At 42.0% G+C, this 24,472-nt stretch overlaps 1 protein-coding gene across 4 annotated transcripts in view; it reads right to left on the reverse strand.

Moving 5' to 3' along the window:
- Nucleotides 1-24,472, reverse strand: part of SNX8 (sorting nexin 8) — a 63,767-nt gene that overhangs the window by 27,897 nt on the left and 11,398 nt on the right. Inside the window, exon 2 of one of the 4 annotated variants that reach the window (XM_064295962.1) lies at nt 11,608-11,664. The exons of the other annotated variants lie outside the window; for them this stretch is intronic. The gene's annotated coding sequence lies outside the window, so the exon portion shown is untranslated. The remainder of the gene's footprint in view (nt 1-11,607; nt 11,665-24,472) is intronic. 4 annotated transcript variants of the gene reach the window in all.

Raw genomic sequence — 24,472 nt, forward strand, 5'->3', positions numbered from 1 at the left:
AAAGGAAGTGAAGATTTATGCACTAATCCAAGAGCGCAGGGATTAGGCTCTTCAGTTCACTAATGCACTCCAGCTGCTAGAAGTGCCTGCCACATCGTAAGGGCTTAAGGAGTGTTTGCTGAATGTTTTCTGAATCTCCATTCTGTTTTCAGGAGGGAAAAACATAGCATCTCTGGGGAAGAGTATTTAACTAGAGTACAGAACACATAGAAAAACAGAAAGTAATAACACTAAAAAGATACTGGGGGGGAAACTAGCTTTCACAGGGAAAATACTTGCAACTCACGTATCTGATGAGGGACCTGTACCTAGAATATACAAAGAACTTCTACAACTCAATTAAAGAGCAAAAAAGATAAGAACCCAATTAAAGTTTTGACTTCCAGGAAATAGCAGTGTAAGCAGGTCTATGGCCCAGACAGCCCACCTCCCCCATGATGACCAAGGAAAGCAACTAGAAATCTGCAAACACAACTCTGTAAAAACACTGGAAAGCAAGCTGAGGGTTACAACAACTAACCACATGTTGAAACAATAAAAAGGCAACTTTTAAATGATACTGTCTCTGCACCTCCCTCTCCCAGCTCGATAGCTGCTGCTACAGTGGTGGTGGACCACAATCTGCATTCTCAGAGCAGGACCGCGATCTCTGGCTCTGGAGTGAGCATGGCAGACACTGAAGGCAGGCTGTTCAGTGTGTGTGTTCTGATCTGTCTGGGGTCTGTCTAAAGGACTGAAGCTTCAATTGGCCACACAGGGCAGGGGAGGTAGTGGTCAGCAATGACTGAAGACTATGACTGCCCTTAATCTTCCGGGACTAAATGGTGCAACTAAAGCAGACAGTTAACTCCTAACAGCTGAAGGAGAACCCAGAGGGAGAGATTCTTGCAGAAAGTAACACTTTCCTAAAAAAACACTACGTATAGGGAGTTGAGGAAGCTATACGTATGCTCAGAGCTAAGACACTGTAATATTCCAATGTCCCAGTTTCAAAAGCAAATCACACAAGGCATATAAAGAAACTGGAAATGATGGCCCATTCAAAAGAACAAGACAAAGGAAAGAAATCATCTCTTTGGAAGCCCAGATAATGAGCAGACTAGAAGACTTTAAAACAACATTAAACATACTCAAAGAACTAGAGAAAATGATGGACAAAGAAAGGAAATCAGGAAAACAAAACATGAATATTCACTAAAAGATAGACACTATAGAAAAGAAGCAAACAAAATCACTGGAGCTGAAAAATATAATAACTGAAATGAAAACTTCAATGGAGGTAATCAATAGCAGATTTGTGCCAGCAGAGAAAAGAATCAGCAACTAGAAGATAAGGCAATCAAAATTACTGAGTCGGAAAAACAAGGAAAAAAGAGAATAAAGAAAAGTGAGCAAAGCCTAATGGAATTGTGAGACACCGTCAAGGAAATTACTATAAATATCATGAAAATCTCAGAAAGTGTATTTGAAGAAATAATGGCAGAAAACTTTCCAAATTTGATGAAGGACATAAATCTACAAATCCAAGAAGCTCAAGGAACTCCAAGTAGGATAAACACAAAGAGATCCACAACATAAACACAATAAGCTCAAACTCTCGGAAACCAAAGATCAAGAGAGAATCCTGAAAGCAGCAAGACAGAAGTAAACTGTCGCATACAGAGGCCAAATGAACAACCCAAACCAAACCAAACCAAACCCATAGCTGTGGAGTCGATTCCAACTCATAGTGACCCTATAGGACAGGGTAGAACTGCCCCATAGAGCTTCCAAGAAGCGCCTGGTGGATTCAAACTGCCAACCTCTTGGTTAGCAGCTGTAGCTCTTAACCACTACACCACCAGGGTTTCCAAATGGACAACAGTTACTCTAAAACATGGATGAGAAAGAATGGAAATAATGAGAACATTGACACGATGTAAAAAATGTAACCAATGTCACTGAATATTATATGTATAAATTGTTGAATTGCGAACATGTTTTGCTGTGTATACTTTCACCAAAAATACAATATTTTTTCATTGTCACATACATGGGATCCTCTAAGATTTAAGTGCCACTTTCTCCTTAGAAACCTTGGAGGCCAGAAGGCAGTGGGATGACATATTTAAAGTGCTAAAAGAACTGTCAACCAGGAATTCTATAGCTGGCAAAACTGTTTTTAAGGATGAGGATGGATTTAAGATATTTGCAAATAAACAAAAACTGAGGGAGTTCATGATGACATATACAGAATACTCCACCCAACAACAGCACAATACACATTCCTCTCTAGTACACACATTATCATTCTCCAGGATAGGCCAGATGCTAGGTCATAAACTAAGTCTCAATAAATGTTAAAGTATATGGAAATTAAATGACATACTATTAAACAATCAATGGGTTAAGGAAGAGATCAAAGAAAATCAGAAAATAATTAGAATTGAATGAAAAAGAAAATACAACATGCGAAAACGTATGGGATGCAGCAAAGGCAGTGGTCAGAGGTAAATGCATATGCCTACATTTAAAAAGAAGATCTCAAAATCAATAACCTAATTTTACAACTTGAGGAACCAGAAAAGGAAGAGCACTCTAAGTTCAAGACTACTAGAATGAAGGAAATAACAAAGATCAGAGTGAAAATAAATGAAACAGAAAAAGAAAAAAATAGGGACAATCAACAAAACTACAAGTTGGTTCTTTGAAAAGATCAATACACCTACTCCTCACTTATCAACTGTCTCATTATCCAAAATTTTGCATTTACGACAATAGTAAAAAACCTACTACCCGACTATTTTGCACGTTAATGACGTATGCCTGGCAGTTAACGAACACTGAGGTGTGAGGTGAGAGTAACACTGGCTGTGATGGTTATGTGTCAGCTTGGCTGGGCCATGATTCTCAGTGGTTTGACAGTTATATAAAGAAAAAAAAAATCCATTGCCATCGAGTAGATTCCAACTCACTGCAACCCTACAGGACAGAGTAGAACTGTCCCATAGGGTTTTCAAGGAACAGCTGGTGGATTCAAACTTCCAGTCTTTTGGTTAGCAGTCAAGCTCTTAACCACTGCGCCACCAGGGCCAGCAGTTACACAATGAGGTAATTTGACAGTTTTGTAATGATGTAATTTGGTGGTTATATAATGATTAAATATGGCAGTTATGTAATGATGCAGTCATCCTCCATTTTGTCATGTAATATGGTCATCCTCCATTTTCACATAACGACCCGGTCTTTGGAGCCTGGCCAGACTGATAAGTGAGCAGTGAGTGTAAAATAAACAAATCTTTGGCTAGACTTGCAAAAGGAGAGAGAAGATGCAAATACGTAAAATTAGAAACAAAAGTGGGGAAATTACAACCGATCCAACAGAAAATAAAAAGGATCATAAGAAAATACCATGAGTGATTGTATGTCAACAAATTAGATAACTTTGATGAAATGGACAAATTCCTAGAAACATGAGCTACCTAAACTGACTCAAGAAGAAATAAAAAATCTCAACATAACAAGTGATTTGAATCAGTAATCAAAAACCCCTCAACAACAACAAAAAATTCCTGGACCATATGGCTTCGCTGGGGAATTCACCAAACATTTAATGATGAATTAATGCCAACGCTTCTTAAACTTTTCCTTAAAAATAAAAGAGGAAGCAACACTTCTTAATTGATTCTGAGACCATCATTACCCTGATATCAAAGCAAGACGAAGACACCACAAGAAAAGAACCCTATAGACCAATACCATTTATGAATATAGATGCAAAAATCTCAACGAAATACTACCCAGCTGAATCCAACAAGATAGTAAAAGGGTTGTACACCATGACCAAGTGGGATTTACCCCAGGAATACGAGGGTGGTTCAACATTAAAAAATCAATGTAATACATCACATTAATAATACAAAGGAAAAGAACTACATGATCATCTCAACCAATATGGACGAGGCATTTGATAAAAACACTCTATAAACTAGGAATATAAGGGAAATTCCTCAGCATGATAAAGGAAACTTAAAAAAAAAAAAACCCTCAGCTAACATCACACTCAATGGAGAACAACTAGGTGCTTTTCCCTAAGATCAGGAACAAGACAAGGATGCCTGCTTTCACTACTGCTGTTCACTATTGTACTGAAAGTTCTAGTTAGAGCAATGAGTCAAAAAAAAGAAAAAAAGTATCCATCTGGGAACAAAGAAATAAAATTATCTATTCACAGATGACGTGATCCTATATACGAAAGAAAAAAAAAAAAAGAATCTACAAGAAAGTAAACAGAGCTAATAAATGAATTCAGCAGAGTGGCAAGGGTCAGGATAAACACACAAAATCAGCTGGGTTTCTGCCACGAGCAGTCTGAAAAGGAAATTAAGAAAACAATTTCATTTAAAATATCCTCTAAAAGAATAAAATACCTCCACTCACAAGACTTGTCTTTATTTGACATTAACCAGAGTTTGCTCAGTGCAAACAGCCTTTTCCTTGGCAAGTTATTTGTCAAAAACAATCAGCAACAACTGTTTAAAACTGCAGCCTCCTGAGGTAGTGATAAATAGTTGAGGCAAACAAAAGGCTAACTAAAAAGCTTAAAAGGAAAATCTGGGGAATGAGACTTTCACGTAGCGCTTTAAAAAGCTCTAACATATTTCTGGGTATCTAGAATGTCACATGCATGTGTAAAGCTATGTGCATACCTAGGACGGTGCACAACCTCAAGAATGGCCTGAGAAGACACTAAGCTCTCACCTCAGGCTGGACCTTGAGGTTTTGCACTAGCAGGAAATGACAGCAAAGGCAAAGTTATAAACTGTCTGGCTGAACAATAAAGGCATGCACCAACATTCAGAGAGAGCTCCTCATTCAACAACTGAGAGACTTACAGGCTCCAGGCATTTAAACAAGTATTTGTCTTGTCATTAGCTGACCATTAAGCTAACCAAGCAGAGATTTCAACGGCCATATATGACAAAAAATATAGACTTTATGGAGTTAGTTCAGAACAGTCATTAAGTCACTCTTGAAGTTCCCCCATCAGCCAAAGATTTGACAGGCCTATAAAACAAAACAAAACTAAAGGGGCACACCAGCCCCAAGGCAAGAATGAGAAGGCCAGGGGGGACAGGAAAGCTGGTAATGGGGAAATTTTTTTTTTTTTAAGTCAGTAAACAAACAAAAAGAAAAACAAACCCTGAGACTGGGGAGGAAGGTCTGATTTCCCAAGTTGCCATATTATATTATCTAAAATGTCCAATTACCAACAACAAAAAAAATAGAAAAGATGCAAAGAAACATGAAAGTATGGTCCATATACTGGATAAAAAAAAAAAATTCACTATAAACTGTCCTTGAGGAAGACCAGATGTTATTCTTACTAGACAAAGAATTTAAATCAACTATTTTAAATATATTCCAAGAACTAAAGGAGATCATGTCTAAAGAACTAAAGGAAAGTATGAGAACAAAGTCTCATCAATATCAATAAACAAATAGAAATTATTTTATGAGAACCAAATAAGAATTCTAGAGTTGACAATTTCAGTAACTAAAATTAAAAATTTCACTAGAGGGGCTCAACAGTAGATTTGAGCTGGCAGAAAAAAGAATCAGCAATCTTAAAGATAGGTTCATTGAAATTATCCAGTCTGAGGACCAAAAATAAAAATGAAGGAAAATGAACAGGGCCTCAGAGACCTTGGGATACTATCAAGCATACCAGCATACTCATAATAACCCAGTGCCGTCAAGTCAATTCAGACTCATAGTGACCCTATAGGACAGAGCAGAACTTCCTGATAGAGTTTCCAAGGAGCACCTGGTGGATTCGAACTGCCAACCTTTTGGTTAGCAGCTGTAGCACTTAACCACTACACCACCAGGGTTTCCATACTCATAATAGAAGTCCCAAAAGGAAAGGAGAGCGAGAAAGGCAAAGAAGAGTATTTGAAAAAATAATGGCCAAACTTGATGAAAAACATTCAAGAACTCAACAAAATCCAAGTAGGATCAACTCAGAGATTCATACCTAGACACGTCATAATCAAACTGAACTGTCGAAAGACAGAGAATCTTGAAGGCAGCGAGAGAAGCAACTCTTCACATGAGGGACACAATAAGATTAACAGTTGACTTTTCATCAGAAACCATGGAGGCCAAAAGGCAGTGGGATGACATACTCAAAGTGCTGAAAGACAATCAAGATTCCTATACCCAACGAAACTCTCTTTCAAAATGAAGGAGAAATTAAGACATTCCCAGAAAACCAAAAAACTGAATTAGCTAACAGACCTGCCCTACGAAAAGTACTTAGGGAACCCTTCAGGTGGAAATGAAAGGACATCAGAAAGAAACATAAACCTACATGAAGAAATAAAGCACACTGGCTTAATGGGCCTAATAACATTAGTTTAGTGCTTCTGTTCTATCTCTTAGTTTGTTGCATAGTGCCTGCAGTTTTAAAAACTTTCAAGTGGCCGCCCAAGGCAAAACACTTGGTCTCCAGTCACTTGGAGCAACAGAGGAAGAAAGAGAGTCAGGAATAGGAGGAGGATATGAGTTGTGTGGCTAAAATGCCCCCACGAACAACTGCCTCCTTTGCCGTGAGACCAGAAGAACCGGATGTTGCCTGACTACCACTACTCAATTTGATCGAAGATTCTATAGAAGAATCCTGAACAGAAGGGGAAAAATGCAGAACAGAATGTCAAATTCTCATGGAATCCAGACTTTCTGGAGCCACGGGGGCTGAATGAATCCCTGGAACTACTGCCCTGAGGTCACCTTTACAACTTAAACGAAAAATATCTCTTGAAGTGTTCTTAATACCAAACAATTGTTTAGCTAACCTGGTCAAAACTGTCTGTCTTGAGCATTATGCTCTTAAAGAACTATCTACCTGGGATCAAAGTAACAGCAGCAACAGAACAGCTGTACAACTCAAAGAATGTAATCTGTCACTGAACTGAAAATGTAGAAACAGCTGAAATGGTGTACGTTTTGCTGTGTATATTCTCAACAATCACAATAAATTTTTTTTTTAAGTAGAAAGAAAGGGCGAGCACTGGCAAAAGTAACTATATACCAAAAAAACCCAGCGCCATCGAGTCGATTCCGACTCATAGCGACCCTATAGGACAGAGTAGAACTGCCCCATGGGGTTTCCAAGGAGCGCCTGGCGGATTCGAACTGCCGACTCTTTGGTTAGCAGCCATAGCACTTAATCACTACGCCACCAGGGTTTCCATATAGTTAGATAGAGATAGATAAAACAGAAACAAGGAATTAAAATGGTACATGAGAAATGATCTATTTCACATAAAAGAAGACAGTCATGAGGAAATAGAGGAAAAATAAAAGGTACTGGGGGAAAAGCAGCTGGGGAGAACCAGGAGGTCTCTATCGAAATTTTAAAATAAGATAAATTTTTCTCTAATAAGCATGTATTAAGTTTTCTAATTTTCCTGATTATAAAAATAAGACAGATTATCTTTCGAGAAAGAAAGCAGACTCGGTAATGATTACCAAATGATCACACGCTAGTGAGGAATCTGAACTTTAATCACATGAGAACTTAAAAGACCAAACTCAAAAAACACATTTTAAATCAAAGACACTACTTTAACTCTTCAGCGGTCTCAAACACCTTAAGAATAATCCCTTTGTAGAAGTTTCGATCCTAAGAAAGCACACAGTTCCAAACATCAACTTACTAAATCAGGGCAGCCACATTTTCACACACACACAATTTAATAAAGAAAAAAAAAGATTCTTTCAGACGGGCTACCCTGTCATGCGACGATCACATTGTGGAAAGAGCAGACGTACAAAGATGACTTTGGTTTTCTGTGGGAGTAAATGTTACATTCACTGACAGGTCTTTAGCACTCTAATCAAACAGACACCCTCTTAGACCAATTTAAGCAGACCCATGGGTGGCTCAACAATTAAATGCTAAGCTGCTAACTCAAAGCTTGGCAGTTCAAACCTATGCAGCAATCTGCTCCAGTAGTAAAGATTACAGCCTAGAAAACCCTACGGGGCAGTCCTACTCTGACACATTGAGTCGCTATGTGTCCGTAGTTATCTAGTGCCACCGTAACAGAAATACCACCAGTGGATGGCTTTAACAAAGAGAAATTTATTTTCTCACAGTCTAGTAGGAAACTCTATGGGGCAGTTCTACTCTGTCCTATAGGGTCACTATGAGTCGGAATCGACTCGACGGCAGTGGGTTAGTAGGTTACAAGTCCAAATTCAGGGCATCAGCTCCCAGGGAAGGCTCTCTCTCTCTGTTGGCTCTAGAGGAAGGTCCTTGTCCTCAATCTTCCCCTGGTTGAGAAGCTTCTCAGGCACCGGGACCCCGGGTACAAAGGACACACTCTGCTCCCAGTGCTGCTTTCTTGGTGGTATGAGGTCCCCCCTCTCTGCCTGCTTTCCTTTCATCTCTTGAGAAATAAAAGGTGGTGCAGGCCACACCCCAGGGAAACTCCCTTTACCTTGGATCAGGGAGGTGACCTGAGCCAGGGTGGTGTAACAATCCCACCCTAACCCTTTTTAACATAAAATTACAATCACAAAATGGAGGACAACCACACAATACTAGGAATCAAGGCCCAGCCAAACTGATACATATTTTTGGGGAACACAATTCAATCCATTACACTATGAGTCGGAATCAACTTCAAGGCACCCAACAACATAGGACACAGTACCTAGAAAATGCACTGTATATACCAACCCAGGCCCCACAGAGACAAAGCAGATTGGACACAGGCCAGCCAGACTCCATACTGAAAGGCTGTATTCCCCATAAAAAGTGTTTTAGGTGGCCAGTGTCTCCCCAGGCTGGCCCACAAATCAGTATCTTTCAAGTGAGGTTTATCAGCGCTCCCTCTCTGCTCCTCTTCCTCTCTCTCTATTCTGAAGGCAGAGGTACCCCTGGCATCCGGGGGTGACTGTGAGAAGGGACTGGGCAGATGGTACAGAAACTGGGCACAGTGAAGGGGGGGCTAAGTCATTTCCCCCTAAGTCAGCCATGAAGTCACGTGTGACTCTAGGCACATGGCTTTACCTTCTCGGCAACACAGAAAGGGAAGCAGCCGGCTAACAATAGTTAAGATCCTGTTAGCTTCCTGAACAAAGGAGCCCTGGTGCTACCGTGGTTAGGTGCTTGGCTGCTAACCGAGAGGTTGGCAGTTTGAACCCACCAGCTGCTCCACGAGAGAAAGAAGTAGTCTGCTTCCATAAAGACTGCAGCCTTGGAAACCCAGTAGGGCAGTTTTACTCTGTCCTATAGGGTCACTATGTGTCGGAATCGGGACAATGGGTTGAAGTCAGTCATATACAAACACACGCAAAAAGACAAAATCCCTCCCAATGGAACCTTTAGACAGCAGTCCTGCCATTGAGATGCAAGTCCACAGAGACCTAGCTCCATGTGTTCTGTAGGCAGCTCACATCCTGGGGCCCACATTCACCAGGGACCAAAGCTTTGGGAAGCAAACAGGATTTGCCCACTACCCCACGCCGCACTAGATGCCCTTGCTGTGTCTAAGTAAATCTCTTGCAGATGCTGACCTGGGCAGGAATCAAAGGCCAGGGGGCCCTCTGCACAGTCCATACAGCAACAGCAGTCACAGGCTCTCAGTCGACCCAGCTACAGTCCCCACTTAGCAGACAGGCCAAGCGTCTGGTGCAGCCTGGAGGCCAGGCCCACCCCAGCTGGCCCCGCATGGAAAAGCTACGCGGGCACTCAGAGTCTCCGACTCCTCTCAGCTGAGAACTCCCTGGGGTTCTCCTCATATTTGGAGGGTGCCTTTCACAGTTTAAACATGCTTTGAGAGCCATTACACGTCATTTAGCCTTGGCAAAAAGGTCCCTGGGTGGCACTGCGGGTTTGCACTTGTCTACTTTTTTTTTTTTTTTACCACCCTAAAGGTTTGCTGTTCAAACTCACCCTCTGGCACCGCACAGAAAGGTCTGAAGACCTGCCTCTGTAAGGATTACAGCCAAGAAAACCCCATGGAGTGCAGTTCTACTCTGTCACATGGGGCGGCCATGAGCTGGAACCGGCTCGACAGCAACAGGTTTTTTGGGTGGTTTAGTCTTCACAAGAGCCAGTGAGTAAGGTGCATATCATCTCCATTTAGTGGGACATGATCGCGTCTTCTGAGTAAGCCCGAGTTCAGGGCCCCAGGACCACAAGCAGCAGCTAAGTCGCCAGAATGTGGGGATGACAAAGCCCAGTGAGAGACAGCAAGCTGTCACAGGGCTGTGGTTCTTCACTCTGACCTTGCATCAGACCCACCTGGGGGGCTTGTTAAAGCACAGCTTGCTAGGCCCTACCCAGAGTTTCCCAGTCAGCAGCTCTGGGGTTAGGTCTGAGAATCCGCATGTCTGACAAGTTCCCAGGTGAGGCTGATGCAGTCTGAAAACCGCTGTCATAAAAACCAGTGGCCGCTGACTCATGGCTACCCCATGTGTGTCCGAGTCGGACTATGCTCCACAGGGCTTTCAATGGTTAATTTTTCAGAAGTAGATCACCAGCCCTTTCTTCTGAGGCATTTCTGGGTGGATTCATACTGCCAATGTTTTGGTTAGCAGCTGAGCAAGTTAACCGTTTGTACCACCCACGGAGTCCACTGGGCTAGAAGGAAAGAATACAGGACCTTGCCTAGACCCAGGCCCCCAAATGTAATAAAAAATCACGTGCTCATAAATGCTACTGCCTGGCTTTTATAATCAGATGGGAAAGGACCCGTCAGGAAAAATGATACTCCAGACAACAACTTTCCACCCAAATAAAACAAAGGGAGCCAATTTATGCTCTGAATTTTCAGCAAGAATATTCCTGCGCTTTCCAAGTCTCATGGAATCCAGACTTTCCGGAGCCATTGACCACCTGAAACTATTACCCTGAGGAAATCTGTAAGCCTTGAACTGAAACTATCCCCTGAAGCCATCTTTGAAAGTTTAGCCTAATTAGAAAAGGAAGTCTGCCTTGAGCATTACTCTTAAAGAGTTACCTCCACGTGATCAAACTGACAACAGCAACTCAAAAGGGCAGATGAGAAGCTGAGCGGGGCAGTGACTTTGTATTAATGATGGTGAAATAATTTGGAAAAGGTTCTCGAGAAAGGTGGCACAGCTTGAAGGATGCAACCAATGTCACTGAATTATACATGTAGAAATTGCTGAAATGGTATATGTTGTTTTGTGTGTGTTTTCACCACAAAAAAAAAAAAAAGAATATTCCTCTTCGATCTCATGAAGCAGTTGCTACCTTTGATTGAAAACTTCTCTAAGCTACAGTGTTATTCGGAAACTAACAAACTGTTCTCAGGAAATGGAAGCAGGAGGTTCCTCATCCTAATCACGGCATCAGAAAGGAGAATTCAGCAGCTCTGTGGCCAGGGAGCTCCCCTGCACACACCTCCAGCTTCTGAAAGTGGAGATGTTTCCATCTATAACTCTTCCCTGTCGAACCTAATCCGACTTTCACTGACCCTATGGGACAGAGCAGAAATGCCCCATAGGGTTTCCAAGGCTGCCATCTTTACAGAAGCAGACGGCCATATCTTTTCCCCGAGGAGTGGCTGGTGGGTTCAAACCACTGACCTTTCTGTTAGCAGCTAAGCACTTTAACCACTGTGCCAGCAGGCTTCCTGTTTCTTTCTGCAGGTAGCATAAAAAAAAAAGGAATCAGTCATCAGTAAACTTTTTATTGTTCCTTTTTTTTTTTTAACCAAGGAGTTTAATTAAACGGAGTCCTTTACATGTGTTTTAATTGGGAAATACTTCAAACATACACAAATGCATAAAAAATATCAGAATTTACATATTCACCAGGATTTCACTGAAGTAAAACATTTTGCCATACTGTTTGCTGAAAATAAAAAATTAAAGAAATAAAATGTTATACACCATCCTCTCCTCTTCCTATTAAAAAATAACCATTATTCTAGAATTGATGGATTTCATTTCCAAGCATGTTTTGCACTTTTTCTATATAAATATCCATAAAGTACATGTAAATATTATATTTAGTTACATACAATAAATTATAATTATATTGTATTATATTGTAATGATACAACTTATTTTCCCCAATGGCTTTAACTTTTTATTGAAATAGAACAAAGGTATAGAACAGTGTATACACCATAACTGCTCAGATCAATAATTTTCAAACAGAACGCATCAGTGGAAAGATCACCAGGTATCAAGAGAAAGAACTTAACTAGCACCCTAACACCCTCTCCGGGTTCCTATCCGTCACACCCCAGATTATTTTTGCATGTTTTTATATTATGTAAGTGGCTCCAAGGGACAAAGGTCTGGAGACCTGCTCCCATAAAGATTACAGCTTAAGAAACCTTAGGGGGCAGTTCTATTCTGTCACATAGGGTCCCAGGAGTCGGAATTGACTCGACGGCCTAACAACAGCAGCAGCAAGTGGAATGAGACACTGTGTTCTCTCTCGTTTCTGCTTCTTTCCCTTGACACTATGTTTGTGAGCTTCATCCATGGCACTGCACGTGGTGGTAGATTTTTGATTCTCAGTGCTGGATAGTACCCCACTGTGTGAATGTACCACAATTCATTCATTCATTCCACTGTCGCTGGCCATTTGGGTAGTTTCCGGTGTTTTACAATCATATAATGCTGCTATGAATATTCCAGGAGTCCTGCTGGTGCAACAGTTAAGCGCTCAACTTAACTCAAAAGGTTGGTAGTTCGATCCCACCCAACGGCTCTGATGGAGAAAGAACTGGTGATCTGCTTCCATAAAGATTACAGTCCAACCAAAAAAAGGCCTGGCCTAGATGGCTTCACTGGAGAATTCTACCAAACATTCAAAGAAGAGCTTACACTAGTACTACTCAAACTATTTCAGAACATAGAAAAGGAAGCGATACTTCCAAATTCATTCTATGAAGCCAGCACAACCCTGATACCAAACAGGCAAAGACGCTGCAAAAAAGAAAATTACAGACCCGTCTCTCTCATGAATATAGATGTAAAAATTCTCAACAAAATTCTAACCAACAGAATTCAGCATCATATCAAAAAAATAATACATCATGACCAAGCAGGATTCATACCAGGTATGCAAGGGTAGTTCAACGTTAGAAAATCAATCAACATAACCCACCACATAAATAAAAGGAAAGAAAAGAATCACATGATCATCTCAATCAAAGTCCAACACCCATGCCTGATAAAAACTCTCAATAAAATAGGTATAGCAGGGAAATTTCTTAACATAATAAAGGGCATCTATGCAAAACCAATGGCCGATATTGTTCTCAATGAAGAGAGGCTGAAAACATTCCCTTTGGGAACAGAACCTTTATCACCACTCCTATTTACCATTATGTTGGAAGTCCTAGCTAGAGGAATAAGGCAAGAAACAGAAATAAAGGGCACTCAAATTGGTAATGAAGAAGTTAAACTGTCCCTATTTGCAGATGATATGACACTATCCTTAGAAAATCCAAAAGACTCCCTGAGAAAACTACTGGCACTAATAGATTCAGCAGAGTAGCAGGATACAAGATAAACATACAAAAATCAGTTGGATTCCTATACACCAATAATAAAAAAGGGAATCAGGAAAACTACTATTTATAATGTCGTGCATAGGGTCGCTATGAGTCAGAACCGACTCAACGGCACCTAACAACAACAAAAATAAAGTATTGGGAAGTCCAGGAAACCCTATGGGGCAGTTCTACTCTGTCATATAGGGTCGCTGTAAGTCGATTCCATGGCCTGCAACAACAATAACATGAATATTCTAGCGCATGTCTTTTGGTAGACATATGTATGCATTTCTGTTGAACACGTACCCAGGAGTAAGATTGCTGAATCGTATGTTGACCTCTAGTAAATATTTCCAGTTTTCCAAAGTGACTGAACCAGTTTATACTCCCAGCAGTAAGTGTACAGGAGCTCAAGCTGCCTCACACACCAGCCAACATGTGGTATTTTCTGTCCATTTATTGTTTGCTGTTTTGTTTTGCTTTGCTTTTTGCCACCATTCTGGTAGGTCTAGGTCTCTCTTATCACAGCTGCAATCAGTTAATTCATGTGTTTATCTTGATTTTTCTTTTACTAGTATAACCATTGTTCCATAATCCCAAATCGTTATTAAGAGCTGCAATGACTGTATAATATTTGACGGTATGGGAATAAAAATCACTTAGCCATTCTCCTATTAACGGTTTCCTGTTATTATAAATAACATGAAGAATACTCTCAGAGCACTGTGCTCTTTTAAAGAACTATCTCTATGGGATCAAACTGAAAACAGCAACTCGAAAGGTTAGACAGAAAGCTTAGGGGACAGCGAGCTTATGTTAATGGGGGAGGAACAGCTCCGAACAGGAGGGTGAGAATGGCTGCACAACTTGAACAATGTAATCAATGTCACTGAATTGTACATGCAGTAACTGTTGGACTGCTGCATGTTCTGATGCGTATATTCTCAACAACCAAATTAAATTTTTTTTTTAAAGAATATTCTCATAAACAAGATTTTTGCTGAACTTTTTTATCCTTTTCTTGGCATCAATTCCTAGAGAAATTCCACATTTTTTTCCTGCTAATGGTCACTTCCCTCAGTACCTTTTATGTATCCAAATGAACTGTATTCTCACAGAAAGCAATAAATAAGTCTCCTTCAGAAACTCTCAGAGAGTTACTGTGAGCTACCTCGGTAATCCAGTGAATGTATCCTAGTGGCATTAAAAAAGAAAAAACTAAAATTATAACTTCCTAACTGAGGATCAAGGAGCCCTGGAGGCACAATGGTTAAGTGCTCTGCTGTTAACTGAAAGGTCGGCAGTTGGAACCCACCAGCAGCTGTGGGAGAAAGACCTGGAGATCTGCTTCCGTAAAGATGATAGCCTAGAAAACCCTACTCTGTCACACGGGGTTGCTAGGAGTCGGAATTGACTCAACACTCAACAACGAAAACAACTGAGGATCAGAATTTTGATCACAAGGAGAGAGTAGATCTTAATGCAAGGTCTTCTCAAATCCACCACCATCCCCCCAAAATTATTTATCTTTATTTTTGATCAGCACATAGTCTATCTTTTGCTTGAGCCACACTGGCTTCCTTACCAAAAACCCACTGCCATCGAGTCGATTCCAATTCATAGTGACCCCACAGGACAGAGTAGAACGGCCCCATAGAGTTTCCAAGGAGCGCCTGGCGGTTTCGAATTGCCAACCTCTTGGTTAGCAGCCATAGCACTTAACTACTACACCACCAGGGTTTCCACTGGCTTCCTTACTATTCCTTAAACACAACAGGCACCTTCCAACCTTAAAGGTGTTGCAATAGTTGAGCCTGGAACACTCTTTCTCCAGATATCTGCAAGACCAACTCCCTCATCTCCTTCAAATCTGGGCTCAGGCATCACTCAAATTCAACAGTGTTTTTCTCGGTGACCACGGCCACTTGCAACGTCACCTCCCCCCCACTCTAGATCCTCCCCTCAGCATGCTAACACACATCATTGACTTAACGTGTCCACTGCATATTGCTCATCGCCCACTACAAGAACAAAAATCCCATGAGCACAGGGATTTGTGTTTACTTTATTCACAACTGTTGTTATTAGTTGCCGTGGAATCTGTTCTGACTCATGGTGACCCCATGTGCAGAGCAGAACTATTCCATAGGGTTTTCAAGGCTATGAACTTTCAGAAGCAGACTGCCAGGCCTTTCTTCCCAAGTGCCTCAGGGTTGGTTCAAACCACCAACTTTTCAGTTAGTAGTCAATCACAACCATTTGTGACACCTAGCTGGCTTATTCACAATTGTTGTTATTGTGTTGGATGTTGTCCAGTCAATTCCAACTCACAGCAACCCTGACACTACAGGACAGAGTAGAACTGCCCCATAGGTTTCCTAGGCTGTAATCTTTTATGGAAACAAATTGCCAGGTCTTTTCTCCCACAAAGCTGCTGGTGGTATGCACAATTAGTAATTACCAACAACAGTACCCAGCACGCAGTAGATGCACAACAGACATCTGGCAAATGAAGGAAAGGAATCTCATTCACACGAGCAAGAAAGCTGCACAAGTTAACATGATTTCCTAGGCATGAGATCAGGTGGTATGCCCTCCTGGCACCAACACACTTCACTTGGTCTCACCAGGGACAGGAGCCATGCGTCACTGAGTTACAACAAGAAGCAGAAGCTACTAACACAAAGAGGGTGGCTGCTGGTGGAGACTGTGTGGTGTACCCTGAGCAGCCACATCTTCCCGTTAGGCCATACCTTCCCTCTTCCACCACAGCCTCTCTGCCAGTTTTCAGCTAGATCCACTATCTCCCACAGAGAATACAAGAAGAAAATCTAATGATAAACGCTATAATGCCATATGGACGGGGGACTTGAAGAAAAAGCATATTTTTCATCTTCCGGCAACGGCTTAAGTGTTTTTACCTTGAATCAAGGTGTAAATCATCTCTGATGGTCCCTCTGAGCCCTCTGCTGCTTATGAGCTGAGAATTTCTGAACTGAATTCTCTCCACCCATCAGAGCTCTGTGCAAACACCACTTCAACAGCAAAGTGTATCCTGGGCCTACTGATTCTGCCTTCACACGCCCATGATTGGCTTGTCTCTCCTTTATTGAGCTTTCCCCCAACCTCTCAGTCATGGGTTTCTCCCAAACTAGAATACATACTCCTTTCAGGAGCTATGATTCCCCATTACAGTCTAGCACAGGGGTGGCACGTGAAACTAAAAAAACTGTTGTTTTTGTGTCCCCAAAAAATATGTGTTATAAATCCTAACCCCTATACCTGTAGAGGGAAACCCTGGTGGCGTAGTGGTTAAGTGCTACGGCTGCTAACCAAAGGGTCGGCAGTTCAAATCTGCCAGGTGCTCCTTGGAAACTCTACGGGGCAGTTCTACTCCATCATATAGGGTCACTATGAGTCAGAATCGACTCGATGGCACGGGTTTTGGTTTTGGTTTTTTATACCTGTAGATAAAGAGCTGTGGTGGCACACTGGTAAAAACGCAGCTGCTAACCAACAGAAAGGCTGACAGTTCAAACCCACCCAGCAGTTCTACGCGAGAAAGACCTGGCAATCTGCTCCCATAAAGATTATAGCCAAGGAAACCCTACAAGGCAGTTCTACTCCGTCATGTGGGGTCACTAGGAGTCTGAGTTCAAGGCAGCATGTAACAACAATAACAACATACCAGAGGATGTGATCCCATTTGGGCATAGGGTTTTCTTTGTTATGTTACTGCAGCCAGGTCAATGTAGGGTGTGTTTTAAGCGGATCACTTTAAGAGACACAAAAGGCACAGATTAGGCACAGAGGGAGACAGACACAGGGGCAGACCAACAGTACCTGAAGACAATGGAGGCCGACCAGTCTACAAGCTCGGGAGCTCCAAGGATGGCCAGCTAGAGAAGCTGAGACAAGGATTTTCCCCCAGAGCCAACAGAGAGAGAGAGGGTCTTCCCCTAGAGCCGGCACCCTGTACTCGAACTTCTAGCCTCCTACACCATGAGAAAATGCACTTCTGTTCGGTAAAGCCACCCACTTGTGGTATTTCTTTTATAGCAGCTCTAGGAAACTAAAACAAGTAAATGTCTTATGATGGGACAACTGTATCTCCACATTCAAAGAATGAAGTTGACCCTTCCTCACGCCATATACAAAGATTAACTCAAAATATATCAAAAACCTACACAGACAGGTAAAACCATAAAACTCCGAGAAGAGAATATAGGAATAAATCACCATGACCTAGGTTTGGGCAAAGTCTTCTCAGCTGTGCCACCGAGAGCACAAGCAACAGCTACAACAAAAACAGAAAAATTGGGCTTCATGGAAATTAGAAACTTCTGCGCTTCAAAGAACTCCATCAAGAAAGTGAAAAGACAACCCATGGACTGCAAGAAAATATTTGCAAATCTTTTATCTGAGAAGGGACTTGAATCTAGAAGAAATAAAGAACTCTGACAATCAATAATAATAATAATAATAAATAACCCAACTGTTAAAATGGACACAGGATTTGAATAAACATTTCTCCAAAGAAGATGTACAAATGGCCAAAATCATTAGCTATCAGAAACGCAAATTAAAACCAAAATGAGATACCACTTTTGTGTCGGGGTCACCGAGACCACCCCCAGGTTTGACGATTCACTCAGAGGACTCACAGAACTCAGCTTGTAGTCCTAATCACAGCTATGGTATATCACAGCAATAGAACACCAAGCAAAGCCAGCAAAGGAAAAGGCACATGGGGCGAAGTCCAGAGGAAACCAGGCGCAGGCCTCCTGGGTCCTCTCCCAAGGGAGTCTCATCAAAACCAAAAACCGAACCCATTGCCATCGAGTCGATTCCAACTCATAGCAACCCCACAGGACAAAGGACAACTGCCCCATAAGGGTTCCAGGTATCTGCTGGTGTATTCGAACTGCCAACCTTTTGATAAGCAGCAGAGCTCTTAATGGGAATCTCACAGGATGCACTAATTCCCCAGCAATGAGTTGTCGCCACAAGGACAGAGCCAGACATGCACCTAGGTCATTCAATGACACCGAGGCCCATGCTCCCTCCCGTACCCACACTGCTGTACTCAACATCCACAGACACTGAAGAGGTGACAGTGGCAGTCACCCTGTGCCAGGCCAGGGGTCACATGGTCTCCACACAAATTCTCAATTGTCTGTGCCTCTCCGCACTCAGATGTTTCTCTTTTTGTTTGCTAATTTTTATTGTGCTTTAAGTGAAAGTTTACAAATCAAATCAGTCTCTCACACAAAAATTTATATACACCTTGCTATATATACTCCTAGTTGCTCTCCCTCCGCTCTCTCTTTTCGCATCTATTCGGCCAGTTTCTGTCCTCCTCTGCCCTCTCATCTCCCCTCCAGACAGGAGCTGCCCACATAGTCTCATGTGTCTACTTGGTCCAAGAAGCTCACTCCTCACCAGTATCATTTTCTATCCAGTCCAAACCCTGTCTGAAGAGTTGGCTTTGGGAATGGTTCCTGTCTTGGGCTAACAGAAGGTCTGGGGACCATGACCTCCAGGGACCTTCTAGTCTCAGTCTGACCATTAAGTCTGGTCTTTTTATGAGAATTTGGGGTCTGCATTCCACTGATCCCTCAGGGGTTCTCTGTTGTTTTCCCTATCCAGGCAGTCATCGGTTGTAGCCAGGCATCATCTAGTTCTTCTGTCTCAGGCTAATGTAGTCTCTGGTTTATGTGGCCCTTTCTGTCTCCTGGGCTCATAATTACCTTGTGTCTTTGGTGTTCTTCATTCTTCTTTGCTCCAGGTGGGTTGAGACCAATTGATGTATCTTAAATGACTGCTTGCTAGCATTTAAGACCCCAGATGCCACTCTCCAAAGTGGGATGCAGAATGTTTTCTTAATAGATTTTATTATGCCAATTGGCTTAGATGTTCCCTGAAACCATGGAACCCAAGCCCCCGCCCCTGCTACACTGGCCTTCGAAGCATTCAGTTTTTTCAGAAAACTGCTTTTGGTTTAGTCCAGCTGTGCTGACCTCACCTGTATTGTGTGTTGTCTTTCCCTTCACCTAAAGGAGTTCTTACCTACTATCTAATGAAAACCCCTCTCCCTTCCTCCCTCCCTCCCCACTCTTGTAACCATTAAAGAATATTTTCTTCTCTGTTTAAACTATTTCTCTAGTTCTTACAATAGTGGTCTCATACAATATTTGTCCTTTTGCAACTAATTTCACTCAGCATAATGCCTTCCAAATTCCTCCCTGTTATGAAATGTCTCACTGATTCATCATTTTTCTTGATCGATGTGTACTATCCCATGGTGTGAACATACCATAATTTATTTATCCATTCATCCATTGATGGGGACCTTGGTTGCTTCCATCTTTTTGCTATTATAAACAGTGCTGCAGTGAACATGGCTATGCATATATCTGTTTGTGTAAAGGCTCTTATTTCTCTAGGATGTATTCCAAGGAGTGGGATTGCTGGATCGTACGGTAGTTCTATTTCTAGTTTTTTTAAGGAAGTGCCAAATCAATTTCCAAAGTGGTTGTACCATTTTACATTCCCACCAGCAGTGTATAAGTGTTTCAATCTCTCCATAGCCTCTCCAACATTTATTGTTTTGTGTTTTTTGGATTAATGCCAGCCTTGTTGGAGTGAGATGAAATCTCATTGTAGTTTTCATTTGCATTTCTCTAATGGCTAATGATCGTGAGCACTTCCTCATGTACCTGTTAGCTACTTGAATGTCTTTAGTGAAGCGCCTGTTCATATCCTTTGCCCATTTTTTAATTGGGTTATTTGTCTTTTTGTAGTTGAGTTTTTGCAGTATCACATAGATTTTAGAGATCAGACATTTTGTTTTTTTGTGCCGTAAAACATAATTTAAAAAATTGCCATTTTAAGCATTTGTAGTGTACAATTCAGTGGCATTAACTACATTCACCATGTAGTGCAACCATAACCACTATTCATTTCCAAAATTTTTTTTTATAATTTTTATTGTGCTTTAAGTGAAAGTTTACAAATCAAGTCAGTCTCTCACACAAAAACTTATATACACCTTGCTACATACGCCCAATTACTCTCCCCCTAATGAGACAGCCCGTTCTCTCCCTCCACTCTCTCTTTTCGTGTCCATTTCGCCAGCTTCTAACCCCCTTCACCCTCTCATCTTCCCTCCAGACAGGAGATGCCAACATAGTGTCAAGTGTCCACCTGATCCAAGAAGCTCACTCCTCACCAGCATCCCTCTCCAACCCACTGTCCAGTCCAATCCATGTCTGAAGAGTTGGCTTTGGGAATGGTTCCTGTCCTGGGCCAACAGAAGGTCTGGGGGGCATGACCATCAGGGTCCTTCTAGTCTCAGTCAGACCATTAAGTCTGGTCTTTTTATGAGAATTTGGGGTCTGCATCCCACTGCTCTCCTGCTCCCTCAGGGGTTCTCTGTTGTGTTCCCTGTCAGGGCAGTCATCAGTTGTAGCCAGGCACCATCTAGTTCTTCTGCTCTCAGGATGATGTAGTCTCTGGTTCATGTGGTCCTTTCTGTCTCTTGGCCTCGTAATTACCTTGTGTCCTTGGTGTTCTTCATTCTCCTTTGATTCAGGTGGATTGAGACCAATTGATGCATCTTAGATGGCTGCTTGCTAAGCGTTTAAAACCCCAGACACCACCCTTCAAAGTGCATTCCCAAAACTTTTTAATCCCCCCAAACAGAAACTCAGCATGCCTTAAGCAATAACTCTCCATTTCTCCCTCCCCTAAAACCAAACCAAACCCACTGCCATAGATTCTATTCTGACTCACAGTAATCCTACAGGACAGAGTAGAACTGCCCTATAGGGTTTCCAAGGTTTTAATCTTTAGGGATGCAGACTGCCACATCTTTCTCCCTCGGAGCAGGCGGTGGGTTCGAATCACTGACCTTTCGGTTAGCAGCCGAGACCTTAACCACTGTGCCACCAGGGCTCCTTCCCCCTCCCCCGGCCCTGTGGTAACCACTAATCTACTTTCTGTCTCTATGCATTTGCCTATTCTAGATATTTCCTGCAAGTGGGATCATACACTATTTGTCCTTCTGTGTCTGACCTATTTCACTCAGCATCATGTTTTCAAGGTTCATCCATGTTGCAGCATGGATCAGAACTTCATTCCTCTTTCTAGGTGGATAATATTCTGTTGCATGGATGGACCACACTGTGTCTATCCATTCATTTGCTGATGGAGTCTGTACAGTACTCAGTTTTCTCATCACTAAAATATCAGCACCTACTTTATCATTTGGCTGCAAGGATTTGAAAATAAGATATGTAGAAGCATCTAGCATAGTGCCTGGTGCACAGCTTTACTTTTCCATGGACCTGCACATCGGACAGGAGTCCCTGGGTGATGCAAATGGTTAAGCACTCAATGACTAACCAAAAGGTTGGAAATTCAAGTCCACCCAGAGATGTCATGGAAGAATGACCTCGTGATCTACTTCCAAAAAACGAGCCACTGAAAGCTCTATGGAGCACAGTCCTACTCTGACACACTTCAGGTCCCCAGGAGTCGGAGCTGACTCAATGTCAACTGTCTTTATAACTATTAATGGGGCATTGGTGGTTCCGTGGTAGAATTCTCACCTTCCACGTGGGAAACCCAGGTGCAATTACTGGCCAATGCACCCAGCCACAGCCACCATCTGTCTGTCAGTAGAGACTTGCATGTTGCTATGATGCTGAACAGGTTTCAGGGGAGTGTCCAGACCAAGACAGACTAGGAAGAAAGGCCTGGTGATCTACTTCTAAAATCAGCCAATGAAAACCCCGTGGAGCACAGTTCCACTCTGACACACGTGAGGCCACCATGGGTCGGAGTCAACTTGATAGCAGCTGGTTTATTTTATTTATTTATTTGGTGCACCAGATGTTCATTTTCAGTTCAGACAGCCGACCACGTGCACTGCTGCCCAGAATAAACTCTTCCAAAGTGCTGGGCTCTTATCCAGCACGATGGCACTCTGCTCCAATCAGAACCAGGCAACTTGCAAGTTACACTGATAATCACGAACAGATCCAGGAGTGTCCCTGAGGCCTCTGTGAGCCCATGATCACACCCACTGCCCCTTCCCACACGCACACACCAACAGAACCTTTTCAAATGGCTACTCCTTTCCAAAGAAGATGCAAGAGACCACAAAGGGAAAAAAAAAAAATCACTGGTTTGTTTAAGACGTCACCAAACTGAAGCCGAGTGCTAAACGCAGTCCCTTCTCAGCTGACTTCCTCTGACTCAAATCCCAGTGAGAAGAGCAGCAAGGAGGTGATCAGAGAATCACCACTTCTCCAGAATCTGCAGACTCGCTTCTGAAAGGCCCCATTCAGGTTCCGCTTATTCCTCAAAAAAAAAAAAAAACAAACTCATGTCTCTCCATTTCGAAATGTTTGTATTTGGGGAGGCCCAATGACTCTTTCCAGAATTGAAAAGGAATACTATTTTAGCAAATTTGGGAATCTTGGAATCCCTTACAAAGTAGGAGTTCCAAGTTCCAAATACAATAGTCGTCTCTATTTAAATTCTATCTGTTTTTTTCTTTTTTTCCAACCCTCCTCTTGAAGAGTTGGAAGAGTTGGTTCAGTCTGAATGTGACTCAAGTTTTCTAGGATCTGACAGGAAAGTTAAAAATCTTCCAAAACATCTGACAGGGCTAAGTCTGTCTCAGTCATAATAAAGGCTAAAGGGAGAATACACGTTAGCCGCCAAAATGGTTCCTCTCAATAAAATGTCAAGAAGCAACCCTGCATTACAAGCCAAATGGGATTCAATTAAATCCATTTAAGCAAACATTTATTTATCTGTGGCAGGAATCACAACAACTAAGACAAGGCCCCTGCCTTGCAGCTGCCTGAGGGCTAAACAAACAGGAGTGCAATTAATCAACCAGAAAAAGAAATGTCCAGGAAACCCACTAGAGCAAATTAGGAACAGTGAAAAATGTCACAGGAAGGAAAATATTTAGTCAGTTTTTCCCCTCAGCTGAATGTGCAGGAATTTAGTCTCTGCAGAGCCACATACTCCAAGATGGTTTAACGAGGATATCAAAAAAAAAAAAAGTATTGCTGGCGAGTTGATTACGACTCACAAAAACCCTGTAGGACAGAGAAGAACTGTCCCCAGAGAGTTTCCTAGACTGTAACTTTTACAGAAGCAGAGTGCCAGGCCTTTTTCCCACAGAGCCGCTGGGTGAATTCGAACCGCCAACCTTTCATTTAGCAGCTAAGCGTTTAACCACTGCACCACCAGGGCTCATTTTATCTTAACCCATGTTGTTGTTAGGTGCCCCAGTTGATTCAGACTCATGGTGACCCCATGTGACAGAGTAGAACTGCCCGATAGGATTTCCTAGGCTGCAGGGAAAAAAAAGACCTGGAGTTAGAAAACCAAAAGGGAAAAACACACTCAGCATTTCTCAAGCTGAAAGAACTGAAGAAAAAAATTCAAGCCTCAAGTTGCAATACTGAAGAATTCTATGAGCAAAAACTTGAACGACACAGGACGCATCAAAAGAAGATGGAAGGAATACACACAGTCACTGTACCAAAAAGATGTGGTCGACGTTCAACCATTTCAGGAGGCAGCATATGATCAAGAACTGATGGTACTGAAGGAAAAAGTCCAAGGCACTGGCAAAAAACAAGGCTTTAGGTATTGACAGAATGCCAACTGAGATGTTTCCACAAACAGATATAACACTTGAAGCGCTCACTCATCTATGCCAAGAAATCTGGAGGACAGCTGCCTGGCCAACCAGCTGGATGAGATCCATATTTGTGCCCATTCCAAACAAAAGTGATCCAACAGAATATGGAAATTATCAAACAATATTGATTAATTAATTACATGCAAGTAAAATTATGCTGAAGGTAATTCAAAAACAGTTACAGCAGTACATAGATAAGAACTGCCAG

The sequence above is a fragment of the Loxodonta africana genome, chromosome 12 (genome assembly GCF_030014295.1).
Source record: "Loxodonta africana isolate mLoxAfr1 chromosome 12, mLoxAfr1.hap2, whole genome shotgun sequence".
Lineage (NCBI taxonomy): Eukaryota > Metazoa > Chordata > Mammalia > Proboscidea > Elephantidae > Loxodonta > Loxodonta africana.